The sequence below is a fragment of the Monodelphis domestica genome, chromosome X (assembly GCF_027887165.1).
Source record: "Monodelphis domestica isolate mMonDom1 chromosome X, mMonDom1.pri, whole genome shotgun sequence".
Taxonomy (NCBI): Eukaryota; Metazoa; Chordata; class Mammalia; order Didelphimorphia; family Didelphidae; genus Monodelphis; species Monodelphis domestica.
Window position 1 is genome coordinate 70,714,762 of NC_077235.1, and position 14,428 is coordinate 70,729,189.

Here is a 14,428-nt window from a genome sequence, read left to right on the forward strand (position 1 = left end):
AATACTGGAATTAGTCAACAGGACAGTTAATACTAAGTACAATTGTTTAGATGACAAGCATAAATTGGTCTATGCTTCAGAGAAATTTCAAATATATCCAAATTTTAAACATGTAGGGACAATTGTTTTTTTAACAGGATATGAGGTCACCAAGGATAGAAATTATTAGACACTGTTTAAAAAACCTGAATGAGGTTCAGAAACTTTATATGAGGCACATTAATGCAACTTTATCCAAAAGGCAAATTATTTATAATCATTCATTCTCAAAATGATGCAGCATCAATTCTAAAGATGAGACACACTCTCATTGTTGCATGGCATCAGAATGGACACGTTATTGGATGGATTCAAAATTTTAACCAGTAGTTAGTTATTAATTTTATTAATTAATTTGTTATCTAGTATAGTGATTTATTAATTGTTTAGAATTGACAGTACTACTACTCACTCAAATTACAGGTATTGGTCCTGATAATGATGTTAGTCTAAAACCAATGACAAGAATATGAGTTCAAATGTTACTTGTACAATATCTATTTTGGCAATTGAATTGTGCAAAGTTTGTAGGTAAAATTGATCATTCCATTCCTAGTACCAAAATCTTTTAAGTTATGAATTCAGATATGAGAGTTTAAAAATAATAAAATCATTGCACCTTGTTGATAATGCAGTGATCTAATGAGGAAAAAGCAAAAGCTCTACATCAGATAGTCATATAATGTTGGTTCTGCACAGTATAGTTATTTGCAGAAAGCAGAGTTGACTGCAGTTAGACACAGGCTTAAGATCATAGCACAAACTTGTAAAATCATATGCGATTCATTGTATGTTGTTTCTAGAGTGATTGGTTTAAAAGGCAAATATTAAACATCAATGTATGCTATCTTGCAAAGTCAAAGTGAAAATTTTATAACACACATTTACTCTGACATAAACCTTCCTTAACTTATATATGAGGGAATTTCGAGAGTAAATGGCACAGTGGCCACTGCTTTTTAGCAGGCAGATCATTAGCACTCACTACAATATCAGAGTGCCAGATCTATTGTACCTCAATATTTTATGCAAACAAGGGAAATTACTTGACAGTGCATATTTTGTGGAATATATAATGTCACTCATTGACTTCAAAGAGGTAACTGCAGGATTTTAAGAACTGCACAATGTGGGCTAAGGGATGCATTACAATATGCTCCTGTTATAAAAATTGAAGAACTAATATGTGATTGGAGATAATGACTCTCCTGATGTATGAGATTAAGCTTAAAATGAAATAGTATGCAAAGTTATTGCACATCTTATAAATAATCTTGCACATTTGGCCATTCCAAAACAGTTTTGGAATAACAGTGCTTTTACCAGCAATAGATGGGCTAAATTGGATAAATCATGGAATTTATCTCATAAGACAGATATTCCAGAAAATTCTTAAATACAAGCAATTGAAGAAAGGGCTCAAAGAAATTTAAAAGCCCTAAATTTTAAAAACAAAAAGGATATATTTTCAGTCACTTTCTAACTGAGTAAGACCCAACAAGTCTTTCATTTGGGGTCAAGATTTTGCTTCTATTTTCTCAGATACCAGAAATCCATGGAGGAAAACCGAAGGCATCCAACACTTCCAAAGAAACTCAGCAGAGAGAGAAGAGAAGGCAGATGTCTGTCTAGCACCAACCACAGCACAGCACAGAGGCCAGACACCAGAAAAAACAGCAGATGAACTAGCAAGGCAAAACCACTGCCTTAGGGACAGGTCTAATGCACTATCCACACAAATGTACTTTTCTGAGAGGCAATTTACCTACAGGAGACTATCATTAATTTGCTTACAGATATGCTATTCTATAAGTATATGGGTATTTGTTGTAAGATCAATGCTTATCATGTACATGAAAATTTCAAATGGTATTTGTACAATATGTAACTTGCAATTATTTTATTGGAATCATTCCATGTTACCCAAATTTGATCAAATGACAAAATTGTGCAATTGGGAATATTATAACAGTACATTGGATACTGTTCAATTGCAGCAGAAATGGTTTATATTATCCTAAATGTATGTATGATAATTGTCTTAAATGGTTCATTTTATATTTGCAAACAACAGTATGTCTTTATTAGTATCAGACTTATTTAAAAGTCAATTTTGCTGGAAATGGCATTTAAGCTTTTAAAATAAAAAAGGGATGTAATGGTACTCCCAACCATCAATCTCTCCTACATTCCAGAAGGGATATAGGCTTATCTTATGCAATAACATTTTGAAGGTAATGATAAAGATTACACTGTATGGTATCCCTGGATTGGGTGGAATATTACCAGGAGACTAAGACTATAGGGGACCCAATAGGTTGATAACATTGGGGTTTGCTTGTATTTCTACAGATAGTGAAAACATATGGTCACCCACAAAGCACACCATGCCATATGACAGGACCAGGAAGAGAAGCAGATGAACAACACTGATGACATCAGTTAGCTGCACACCAGCCACACTCCAGACACACTGGACAAAACCATCCCTAGTGATTACACACACACCAAAGACTGACATTACACTTATTTTAATTATGTTCATTATCATTACCCTGATGGACACTTGTCATGCTGACATCTATTGGTCTATTATACCTAAACCTCCTATATTAAGAATGTTAACTTGGATGGACCTTCATGTGTATGTTAATGACACCAGATAGATCCCATACTCCAAAGACTCCATGGGATCAGAAGGGACAAGTTACAATTATTCGGACACTATGGTACACCCTTCATTTTGTATGTCTACGCTATATACCGTCAAAAGGAATTTGTTTTGTATATATTGTAAAATTCTAACTTGGATTGTAAGAAATGCTACTATTAACAATCATATAGAAATTGGTATGGTTCTCATAGAAGAAGGAGATAGAATTTATCTAACACATCATAGACCTAGTAGCCCTGAAAACAAAGAATTATGTTTAAAGCAGGAAGAGATACTGCACATGGATTTAAAATGAACAGATTGTCATGATCAAACTCCTAAAAAGGATGAGATGTCAGGTAGAATACACTTTGAGATATTTAATTAGGAACCTAAATTACTTAAACTATCATCTACATCTATGTATAGATTCTATTCATGACAATACCTATATAGCTATTAGGTACCAACCACCATTGGTGTGGTTACATGTTAATCTTACGGACATGGGCATCTATTCCAACTGTACAATTTTGTTCACAAACCATTTTCAATCATTACTACTGAAACCCCCATCTTTTGGGTGATATCTTTATGGAAACTCTCTCTTGCTCTCTCCCACCGGCCCCAGAGGTCAGGCAGGCTGCTGGATTTGGGGTCTATCAGCTTCCCCTTCTCATACTGGAAGATGTTCTGGTATGTGGGAACTCTTGCCTCAGTGTTAAACTGAGTGCTCTAGGTTGGACAACCGCTGTGGACACACAGTTGTTGACCCTCCTGTATGGAACTGGACATTCCACATCTACTTGGGACAGAGATAAAGCATATCCTGAGATTTCTCTTTGGGGTATATATTTAAAAATTGGAAAAAAACGGCACTAATAAGCTTGTAGAAATAGCACATTGGATATTATACATATACAACAAGGAATTAATGAGTTACATCAAATTCTATATGAGTAAGAAGCTGTAGAAATTGCTGCTACATGAAAGGAAACTTAGGCTTCTATTAACCCAAAAATTGGGGTGTAAGAGTGAATTTTTCAAACATTGGCAATGTCATATTCTTGGTTATTATATTGATTGGTTTATTTATACAGAAGTAGAAGTTTAAATAAGGCTTATATAAGAAATATGCAGCCAGAAGTTGCAATGTCACTTCATTCTCATCATTCTTGTACCAGAATGTAATGTTTATGGGAATATTTGTATTTGTTAAAATTTGCATTAATTGTTGTATTTATGTTTTTGTAAAGCTTTTCATGATGAACAATTTTGTACATGTACAATGTAAATCTTGGTCAACTTATATTAGAGAAATAGAAATCATTTTTGAATGTAAATTCTAACATTACACATTGGCTCAGCTACAACTATGCCACATGAAATGTGAGCCATGAATTTAAAATTTTGTATTAATTTTATTTTCATTTTCCCTGATATTTTTTTCAGATTATTTTTCCCATATATTTTCTTTTAAGTACTAGAAGTACATTGAAAGTAGTATTAATACTCTGATCCTGAACAATGAATTAACTATAAATCTGAGCCTTTATTTTTGTACATACCCAAAAGCTTGAGACTGTAGGAATGTGACAGCATTTGTTAAACTTCCTGGGACTATTCTGAGTTACTGTGTCTGATTGCATAAGAAGGGATTGCAACGGATACCTTACACTTGGCCAGACAGCCTAAGCCACAGACGGATGTATATTCCATATGAGATGGATATATGTTGGTTGCTAAGGTTGGGGGTGCAAGGACGCAGTGTTTTGACACCCTCATTCACAGGTTGGCCTGTTACCAAAGTTCCAACCATATATCTAGGTGGTAGGCATCTTGGCTTATATATCCCTAAGACTAGGCATGATCAGGACAAGGGAAAGACAAGAATTCCCTCTCATCTCGAGATATAGTCCTTTTTGTTAACTGTAAAGATCTGACAACTTCTTATAGTCCTTGCTGTACATGGAGAAGATGATATATTAATGCACCTGTCCTACGGAATGTGGGACTGATATCACATTAATTCAGGATCACTAAAGAGTGAAGATCATCTTATTATTTTTTTTAATTTATTATTGGTCTTTGATGAAACTTTTTACCTTTGATTTTGCTAGTGGATATGAAGATCATTCTTCTCATTTTTACAGGATTATTACTATGTTAAGATACTTTTAATTTTTTTAGTGATCTTTCATAATTTTTAAATTTAATTTTGCTACTTGATTTGGAATTCATTTTGATCTATTAATTTTGCTACACTCTATACCATTTTTGTTTTTGCTTGAGTTTATACATTTTTATTTTACTATTAACATTATATACTCTTGTTTTAATATTTAAACAAAAAGGGGGATATGTAGCATACCAGGCATGCTAGCATCTTAGAAGTATGGTTGATGTATTGATATTGTATCCTGTATATTCATTTACCACACACATGGTCAGATCACTTGATGCTCATTGTATAGAAGTTACAGTCCAAAGGGCAAGAGAATTCCTGAGTGGCCGCAGGGGCCTAGCTCACACCTTGGCAGACCACATTCCTTTACAAGGCACATGTAAGGTTAATCTCCACTTCTTTGTTCTCGTCATTGTCAATTCAACCAATGTTAAAACCTATGCTATGTTACGTATTCATTGATCACCTCCCAATCCACATTCCTAAAACCTTCAATAAATACCGGGGAACATGTGCGAATCTCTCTCTTACTTTCCTGGATCTTCTGACTGTTCTGTCCTTTCTTTTCCTCCTGACCTCTCTTTACTCACGACGCTGTCGCCCCAATGCTTCCTATTAATGCTTGGACACTCTTGTCCATAGGAGGCATTAAGGAGTTGTTACTCCCCACGTGTTTTCTTATTCCTCGTATTTCCCATTAATTCTCCATGGGAAAGAATCACGGAGATCGCGCCACTCCCCACGTGTTTCAACCTGTTGTCTCTGAGTCTTTATGATTCACCTATTTCCTTCAGTCTCCCTTCTCCTTCTCAGGTTATCACCCACAGGTAAAAATATATAGGGACCGCAGGCTGGTCCTTATACCCACACACTCCCCGCCCTCCTCAACCCCTTCTCCAGACCCTCTGTCTTCACCATCGGGGCCCCCATCAAGCCCTCTGTACCCCCCTCTCCCAACAGGGGACCCTCCCACAACTAGACCATCTCATACCCTTAAGGCACCCCTTATCATTATACTCAGGATTTATGTCAGGCTGAAGGAAAAACAGCCATGACCTCCCAACTGCCCTTACGTCAGGCAAAACCTGGACGGGTGAGGATTTGCAGCCATTACAAATATCAACATTCCTTGTTATTTTGGGTTCCTGGCTGTAAGATTAGAAGGAAGGGGCAAAAAGAGTTGAAGATGCAGTTGCACAAAGGGCAATTCCTTTTGTGGTGACTGTTCCCCACTCTCTCCACCTACATTCCAAATCTTCCAAACTCCAGCACAGCAGGCTACACGGGAGAAGCTGGGCCTGCTCCAGCAGCAAGATTCCAAGCAAATACCTGTTTGATGATTTTTTTCCTCTTTCTTCCTTGGATGGGTCCCCGAAGGAGCAAAAGAAGAAAAACTCAGAGCAGAAAAGGGAGATTTTACTCCACAATTTGAGGTCATTTTTCACTTAAAATTCTGTTTTAAATTGAGGTATAAAACTTGCTAATGATTTTGATATGGTACAAAGTAATTTCATTATTGTGGTTACTGTTTGTCAGGTGAAATGTTAGCCAGATTTTATTGAGCACAAAACCTCGTGGCTAGAGGGTCGTTTTGTTCCACTGTGCAATGCATAATGGTTTCCGTGAATTGGAGAACTGCCTAAATGGGATTAATAGCCAGACTGATACAGAGAGGGAATGTGCTGGCTACCCTGTAGATGTAAAAGCCATTCAGAAAAAGGTGAATGTTGTGGAGAAGAACTTACTCCAGAATTCAACTTGGGATTTTTCAAATGAGATGTTATTTTAATGTGTGTACTGTCTGAACCAGCAACAAGGCCTCATATGACACACAAGAAGTTTTTTTAAGTATGGTACCTTTCCTCTACTTGCAATAACGGTACAGGAGAAGGCAGAAGAAATAAATAAGAGGAATTAAAAATAAAATAAACAAACACTAGGGGTGAATTCTAGTGTGATTTAAACATCACAAATTATAAATCGGGAATAATGTTGACGGAATTTAATCAGGTATGTATCAATGTTTGAGGGAAAAGGAAACAGAACTGGAGACTTTATTCTGCTTTAAACAGAGGGTTGGAAGGAGTCGGGGTGAACGCTTTGGACTTCAGTTGTTGAACTAATGAAAGCTCGCTAAAGGACTTCATCAACGTTATTTGGCGGTGTGGACTTCCAACTAAACTCCACGGAGAGTAAATTATTATGAAGGGTTGGATACATTCGACATTTTCAATTGTGGTGAGCCCACGTGTTAATGAGGGCTAGGTGACAAGCCTTTTAAGTGATAAGAGCCGAAATCAAGCCAAGCAGCCTGAGGATGAATTGCTTACACACTATTAACCCCTTCCTCAAACACAGGAGGGAGAAAGAAGTGCTTATAATTGTTTCAAATTGACGCTCGGGGGCTAAAATAGCAAAACAACAAATGCGTATGACCTCACCGAGTTGACAACTACTGTGGGATAGAATTTAAAGCCGAGGATATTTTAATTATATAAATCAGAAGTTTTAAGGACATGTTCAAAAGACTAAAAGTTGCCAGCCGTGTCCTACCAAAAGGCCTGCTTGAAGCTATAGAAGCTTAATGCCAGCATTCCAGGTCCCGAATAATAAGATAAGTAATAGGTAATTGATGAGTTACCTCACACAAACTTTGGTGAAATAACTGGAGAGACCCCCAGATGTCAGTTGATGTTTTGGGTCATTATTGAGCTGTACAGTAGCCAAGGGACAGGCAGGATTTTGAAAGCGGTATTTGCTTTTGCACATATTGCACAATTGATGCTAAAATGACCTCAAATTTGTAACTGATGAGCACTATGCTAAAGATAGAGGTTCGATGATATAATCCTTTATATAAGGATTCTTTAGAGTTTTGATTAGCACTTGCAGGGCTACTAACTGGAATGTTATTTTTATGATGGTAAAAGCAACTCAGAGAAGGTGCAGCGGGATGTTGAATGTGGAAGAAAGAGGGGCTTTGCTCTGGAGTCCATCAAGCTTGAATATGCAGATTTGTAGAGAGAGAGGGAGTAGGAAAGACAGAGGGGAAGGTAGAAGCGTGAAGGCCAACAGAGAGATGTTCTGCTCTTATAATTGGATCCCTGCCCTAGAGATAATTCCTAAAATTAAGGGAAGTCACAAATGATTCTGGAATTTCTCTGGAAAGTGACGCTAAAGAGATTCCTGTATGGCCTTGTCTTAGTCTGAAGAGATGGCCTAGGTTCAGGAGATGATCCAGCCCTGATTTATATTTATTATTTTGCTACTCAATTCAGCACTCCTGTTCCTTATTGCCAAAATATGTAAGAATAACTGAGTGATCAGCCTGTGTTTTGTAAAATTGAGATTTGAACTCTGGACTTCAATCCCCACAAGTCCTTGCTCCACTTCCCCAAAATGCTTTGTAATCTCACGGAATTCTGAGGTGGGCGAGATCGAGAAGGTACTTAAGCTGATTGCAAAGGCTTTTGAGCTCTCTCTTTTTGGACTTCCGTTTTGGAGCAGACGTGGCTCTTTCCATAATGAAGGTGAGGTCTTGTCTAGGCCTCTGGCCGAGGCATGTTTTCCTTATCCTGTATTTTCATTAATTTTTAATCTTTAATAAACCTCTAAAAAATATAATACTCCTTGCAGAGAGAAACTAATTTCTACTTGCCTCAGTTTCCCTAAATTTTAATCTTTACAGTTGGTGACCACGAAGGGATAAAAAAAACGCTCAATCTTCTGATTTAATCTTTATAGCTAGTGCCTAGAATTTTTTTAAGCCACATCTGTCCAAGATGCTTTTTAGAAAACTATCTTGATCAGCTCCTGCCTGTGGCCCTCTCCTGCTCCTGCTTCTGCAGCCTCTCACCTGGTGCCTGAGCTCCCGGCCCTGCTTGTCTTTTTTTTTACCCTCGCAAAGCTGTTGATCAGCTCCTGCCTGCCTGCCTGCCTGCCGCCGCCATCCTCTTCAGACAGCCGCTTCTCCTGGCCCCACCCCAGCTGCCCGCTCCACTTGGCCCTGCTTGTCTGCACTCTGGCTCTGGCCCCGGCCCAGTGGACTTTCTCTCGCTCACCTGGCCCACCTGATTCAACCAAGATTGTAATCACCTGGTGACCTGCCTGCCCAACAAACCCAGATCCTTGGTGGGTAACAAAATGGGGGGGGGGGGGTATTGGCTCCATGTGGGCGGCCTGGGTTCCACATGGACTGGGGCAGGAGGAGGTATCAGAGCAGGGGAGAGAGAGAAAGGGAGAGGAGAAGAAACAGATTTTTTCAAACAGAAACTTAATAGCAATGGGCTGTTTAAAAGGATACATTTTGACTCTTCTGGTAATTTCATTGACTTCACCTGCCTGTCAGGGAGCAGACTCAGCCCAAAGATTCAACTTTAACTTTGGGGAGGAAAATGGGTGGCTCAGCGACCTGATAGCCAGGCCTACAGACATGAGGTCCTGGGTTAAAATCTGGCCTCAGATACTGCCCAGCTGTGTGGCCCCAAGCAGATCACTCAGACCCCATTGCTTAGCCCTTACCACTCTGCCTTCGGACAATAGACATTTAAATGGATAAATACACCTAAGGAACTTTGAAGAGACTTAAAGGCTATATTCTAAGGCATTTCAGACTCCAATGGTTTATAAAAATCTCTGACTCTATTGCATTTTTCCTGATTGTTTTGTTTAAGGTGTAACTTTGTGATTTTAAGTTCATATATTACTGGATTGAATATTATTATGTTACACTGAAGGTTGATTGAATTTATTTTGAATGTACTGAGTTTTGACTACTGTTAAATTCTGTTTTTCCCCTATAACTATTGAACAAATATTATTGTAATTATGCCCATATGAAAAAAAAATAGTTTTTCTATTTTGCCTTTGTAAATTATCACATAGATGGACTTCAGGACTGGTTACAATTGTATAACAACCATTGGAAAATTTAATGTGCTAAATATCTTAAATGATTTTAAGGGTTTTTTAAATATGATTTTTTGGAATTTTTTAACAATCTGGTTATTTTTGCCTGCCCCTACCACGAGGTAAGGCTCATTCTAGTAGCTGAAGTGAAATACATTTTATAACCCCCAACCTTCCCGCATTTCTAAATATGTGAATGGAAGTTGGGCAGTTAATCTCAGGGCATTTGTATCCCTAAAAAGACTCCAAAAAAGGAGCATCACACATTTATACTCTTCAGCTCACTACTTTACTTGCACCAGAATGATATATAGATTTCTTGATTATGTTCTTAACCCTAGATGAGTTTTACTTTGTTTAAAAATATGTTTATTACCAAGGTTGAAAGATTGCTACGTTTGTAAAAATTGTGACAAATATCCATCAATTCGTAGGTTTTAAAAATGTCATACAGCAACTTATGTGAAATATGATAGTGTGTTTGTTTGCTATTGTAATTAATTGGGCTATTGAGAATTCTGGGGATATTGATACCACATATTTGTACTACTGTTTAATTCCTTCTGCTCACAGTGATCATGGCCAGATACAAAGAGGAAATGGATCTCATTTTTGGTAAGAAAGCCTTGCATTTTATATTTTCTTAGCTGACACAGAGTGTCAATGATTATAATCAATATTTTTAAATTTTTAAAGCTCTTTTATTATTATATTTTCTTGCATGTGCAATATACCTTTCAGTATTTTTTATTATTTTTCTCTCCTTTTTATATTTCAAGCACATGTCACCAGCATTAAAATTTTCTTTAACTTTTTGACTTTTCAGTACTATAAGATTGAAATACATTTGCTAATGCATGCCCTAAAAGGCTTGTGACTATAAAAAAGATGCCACTAATTATTTAAATAAATTATGGGACTTTGCTTAATGATTCTGTCTGATTCCAGGACAAGATATACACAAAAGAGCCATTGCACAGGGCCAAAGAAAAGCAAATCCAGGATGGATTGATGCACTTCTAGGCCAATACAAAGGTCTTGAGCCTAGTGTGAAGACTCGAGGTTACTGTGTTTAACATGTGTTAAGACATAGGCTTTCCTTGTGTCCACACTCACTCTGAAGATACTCACAGACGAGTATCCCCAAAACCTGGGCTCCTACCTGGCTTCTATAATCTGGTCCCATTCTTTTCTGCCTCTCATAATGTGGTACCTTTCTGTAGTCCTGGCTACTGACTGGGTAAATGCATCATTGCTTAGATAATTTTATTTGGGCCCTGATTCAAGGACCTGTTATAGATTTATTTTTCCTTTACTTAGAATTTTTACACATAAGACTTTGATAGTCTATATTTCATCCAGAAATTATATTTTTAATTTGGATGTTTTTGATGTTTTTTATTTCTCTTGCCAATTGATTCACATACCTCATACCTCAGCCATGCATCCCTAAGTGATCCTGTTTTTTTAATCACCCTCTTAACAGGGGGAATGTAAAAAATATCATTATTTAAATTGCAAAGTTTAAATTCCTTTTGAGAAGAATTTTAGGTAAAGAAGATGCTCCCTCTCTGAATCCAGAAACTGAACTCTTGGAGAAGCCACCATAAAGAAGCCTCCAGACCACAAGCTGCACAAAAATGAACTTTGGGTGTAGTTGATTGAACATTTATTTGTATGTATACTTTCATGCCAAAGGGGACTGCCCCCTAACTGGCTTTCTGTGAATGCATCCAGTAATTACTGGTTTTATTCTTTTTTTCCCTTATCCTCAAATTATTATAATCTTCAAACTGATTATGTTTTTATGATCCTTTGGGGAAGGACTTCTTCCCAGAGGATCAAATGGAGGAATGTAAAATTGAGATTTGAACTCTGGACTTCAATCCCCACAAGTCCTTGCTCCACTTCCCCAAAATGCTTTGTAATCTCACGGAATTCTGAGGTGGGCGAGATCGAGAAGGTACTTAAGCTGATTGCAAAGGCTTTTGAGCTCTCTCTTTTTGGACTTCCGTTTTGGAGCAGACGTGGCTCTTTCCACGTGAGGTCTTGTCTAGGCCTCTGGCCTAGGCACATTTTCCTTATCCTGTATTTTCTTTAATTCTTAATCTTTAATAAACCTCTAAAAAATATAATACTCCTTGCAGAGAGACACTAATTTCTACCTGCCTCAGTTTCCCTAAATTTTAATCTTTACAGTTTGAGGGTAGGGAAATTTGTTTCTGGACTGCTGATAAGCAGAATTTCTCTAAGCTGTAATGGGTAAGACTTGTCTTTTAAGGTAAAAGAAGGCTTCTGGGATCTAATGGTGACAAGTACACGAAGGACAGAGAACGTCCTGGGATGGTTATGGAGGCAATTTAAGGCTCACTTTGGACTGGACCTTTTCTAACCATCCAGGCTGCTAATCCTTCAGGGACACAATGATGGCATGAACCAGTGGCAGCTTTGGCCTGGACGTGAAGCCCCTCACGATGTGTCACTTAGGGTGTGAGGACATGTTTTCCTTGTCTGCCTTCTCATTGGTGACAAGTTCCCATAATCAGCATATAATGCAAATTGTAGAAATAACAATTTCCATTTCCCCAAACTACCTATTAGGTTAATAATTATCTAATCATTAGGGAACATACTTTGAGAACTAGGTAGAGTTATTACTAAATGGCTTGTATGTGTAGCCTTGGTTTACCACAATTAAAGTTTGGATTTTGTGCTTGGAAAAGAAATAACCCAGAGCTTTCTGGACTTCCCTCAGGATCTAGGGGAAAGAAGCACATCTTTGAACTCTTGTCACTCGGGTGGTTATCACTGCTCTGTGAATGTGGGCTTTGCAAAGGAATATTCTTTAACCGGAACACCACACATCAGCAATTCTGCAAATGGAACTTGGGAATCACCTCCTGTCAGAGGATGATTTCTGGAGGTGGAGTCTGTTGGCTCAGATACCCAAAGGTTAATATCCATCTCTATTGTACCAATTCTTTCTGTCTATATCTGTTCTTCTAGTTTGGGTCAGATCCTGGTTTCTATATGCCTGTTTTAGGGACTGACTCCCCCCCTTGTGAGCTGTCTGCTGCTCAAGGGTACCAGTCACAGGGCATATCCTTCAGGTCTCCCAGCCTTCAGGAGCTGAGCACTGGCTGCAGACATGGCCCTGGAGACCCTGGGCCCCTCCCCCTCCTCCTCCCAGGGATTCTGTACCCCTTATCAGCTCTGAAGAAGCTACAGAAGACTGGGACCATTGCCCCTGTTCCCTAAGATATTTGGAGCAGGGGATGGCCTGGACGTTGTACCCCCAGAGCGTAGAAGTTTTTCAGGCAGACTATAGGCAGGAAAATTCTTTTGCTCTCACTCCATACCTTTACCTGCCACCGAGGCAAAGGTTTGAGACTGTTACTAGTAGAGGGGAATTGAGACAGGACCATGAAGCCTCCTGGAATGGGTGACACACAATAATTTTAATTACATCAAATTAAAAAGTTTTTATACAAACAAAACCAATGCAACCAAATTAGAAGGAAAGCAACAAATTGGGAAACAATTTTGATAACAAAAAAACTCTGACAAAGGTCTAATTACTCAAAGGTATAAAGAGCTAAACCAATTGTACAAAAAAATCAAGCCATTCTCCAATTGATAAATGGGCAAGGGATGTGAATAGCCAATTTTCAGTTAAAGAAATAAAAAATAAAAACTATTAATAAGCACATGAAAAGTGTTCTAAATCTCTTATAATCAGAGAAATGCAAATCAAAACAACTCTGAAGTATCTCCTCACACCTAGCAGATTGGCTACCATGACAGCAAAGGAAAGTAATGAATGTTGGAGGGGATGTGGCAAAGTTAGGGCATTAATGCATTGCTGGTGGAATTGTGAATTGACCCAACCATCCTGGAAGGCAATTTGGAACTAAAAGACTGTCTGCCCTTTGATCCAGCCATACATAGCACTGCTGGGTTTGTACCTCAAAGAGATAATAAGGAAAAAGACGTGTACAAGAATATTCATAGCTGCACTCATTGTGGTGGCAAAAATAATGGGAAATGAGGGTGTGTCCATCAATTGGGGAATGGCTTGAAGACATTGTGGTATATGTTGGTGATGGAATACTATTGTGCTCAAAGGAATAATAAACTGGGAGGAATTCCATGGGAACTGGAATGACCTCCAGGAATTGATGTAGAGTGAAAGGAGCAGAACCAGGAGAATGTTGTACAAAGAGACTGATACACTGTAGTACAATCGAATGTAATGGACTTCTTCATTAGTGGCAATGCAGTGACCCTGAAAAACTTGGCTGGACTTATGAGAAAAACAACTATCCACATTCAGAGGGAAAACTGTGGGAGTAGAAACACAGAAGAAAAACAACTGCTTGAATACATGGGTCAAGGGGATATGGCTGGGGATGTAGACTCTAAATGAACATCCTAATGCAAACACCAACAGCATGGTAATAGGTTTTGATCAAGGACACATATAATACCCAGTGAAATTGTGCATCAGCTACCATAAGGGACCCCAGGTGGCAAGGGAAGGAAATAATACAATTCTTATAACCAAGGAATAATGTTCTAAATTGACTAAATAAATTAATTTAAATTTTTAAAAAATGCAGTCCACCTAATACTGGTACCTTCTT